General features: G+C 40.2%; 1 pseudogene; it reads left to right on the forward strand.

Moving 5' to 3' along the window:
• The first annotated feature begins 613 nt into the window (after window positions 1-613).
• Window positions 614-1,377, forward strand: LOC102864675 (annotated as a pseudogene).
• The last annotated feature ends 537 nt before the right edge of the window (window positions 1,378-1,914 follow it).

Consider the following 1,914-nt stretch of genomic DNA (forward strand, 5'->3'; position numbering starts at 1 on the left):
TTAGTCACATTCAACATATTCACAATGTTGTAGAACCTCCACCTTTATCTCATTCCAAGGCATTTTTCATCATCAATTCAATTAAAAAAATGTGGATGGGGAATTTTCAAAATACTAGCCTAAATGCCCTAAACTATTCACATTCATTGCAGCAAAATCTGTAAGAGGGAAGCCAGGAACCATGTCCATCATTAGTCAAATAAAATCAAATCATTCCTATATGCAGTGAGGTGTAGCTGTCAGAGAGAATGAGGAGAATCGATAGTTACTAAGATGGGAAAATGCCCATGATGCATTAGTAAGGAGAGAACAATTCAGTTGCAAAATAATATACAAGTTACATTCCATTAAACAAAACCTCATAGTTAGAGCTAGGACAGGCCCACGGAAAAGTCTGAAGGACAGACAGAAACTCATGACTTCCACGGGTCACCAGTAAGGAAGGGGCGCTGGAACAGAGAGGGCTTTCATTTTTTTCCTGGACATACTTGAAAAAGTAGACTTTCCTGGATGTACGGAAAAAAAAAGTCAATATTTTTTGGAAAATAAAAGAACCTATTTTGAATGGAATCAAAAGTCATCATTCTTGCTTTTTTATTTTCCACCTGGAACCATGGAGGCTGCCGTGGAGAAGAAAAAGAAGGTTCCTACCAGAAGTTTCCTGCCAGAAACCCTTAAGAAAAAGTGAAGGAATTTCCCAGAATTAAGGGTCAAGTGTCTTAGAAAGAAGTTTGCCAAAAAAAAAAAAATGCTTCAAAAGGCAAGAAGGAAGCTTATCTATGGAAAAGCTAAGCACTATCATAAAGAATACAGATGTACAGAACTGAGATTTGGATGGCTCAGATGGCAAGGAAAGCTGGCAACTTCTATGTACCCACAGAACCCAAGTTGGCATTTGTCATCAGGATCAGAGGTATCAACGGTGTGAGCCCAAAGGTTCCTAAGGAGTTATTACAGCTCCTTCGCCTTCGCCAGATCTTCAATGGCACCTTTGTTAAACTCAACAAATCTTCAATTAACACGTTGAGGATTGCGGAACCTTATGTTGCATGGGGGTATCCAAACCTGAAGTCTGTCAATGAACTGATCTATAGGCGTGGTTATGGAAAAATTGATAAGAAGCGAATTGCTCTGACAGACAACAACACTTTGATTGCATGATCTCTTGGTAAATATGGTATCATCTGCATGGAGGATCTGATTCATGAGATCTATACTGTTGGCAAACGCTTCAAAGAAGCAAACAACTTCTTGTGGCCATTCAAATTATCTTCTCCACGAGGTGGAAAGAAGAAAAACACCACTCATTTTGTAGAAGGTGGAGATGCTGGCAACCGGGAAGACCAGATCAACAGACTTATCAGAAGAATGAACTAAGATATCAACTGAGTCTTTTTTGTAATCTGGTCCGTTAATAAAACAGTGACTGCTTTCAAATTGGGGGGGGGGGAAGTAATCATTCTTAAGACATAGAAAAATTATGAGAAAAGAAAGAAAGAGAGTCCTGCCACTTCTTCAAAATTACTTTTAATACATTTGTTACCAAGTGGTTTTGTGGGGTTTTTTAAGGTAATTTTTTAAAGCCAAACTGAACTTCAAAAGATGAAACTTTAGACTACTTCCCCACCAGAGGGAGCTCTTGTGACCTAGTGAGAAGGAGTTGTGCGCCAATCCAAAGGCTTATGGTTTGAATCCCACAGCTGCTCTGTGAAAGATGGACAATCTCCTTCGGTGCAATGAACTGACTCTGAAAACCTGCTGCAAAATCAGTTATGAGTTGGTTCTGACTCAATGACACATAACACAACACAGCCACTATGCTACCTACCTTGCCTCTGTTTCTGCCATTGCAACCTGGAAGGGGAAGACTTGGCTGAGCATCTGGGCACCTCCAGCCGACTCCAGCGCAGGGAA

This window comes from Elephantulus edwardii, unplaced genomic scaffold (genome assembly GCF_000299155.1).
Source record: "Elephantulus edwardii isolate Elephantulus edwardi_28Jun2011 unplaced genomic scaffold, EleEdw1.0 scaffold00033, whole genome shotgun sequence".
In the NCBI taxonomy this organism is placed as follows: domain Eukaryota; kingdom Metazoa; phylum Chordata; class Mammalia; order Macroscelidea; family Macroscelididae; genus Elephantulus; species Elephantulus edwardii.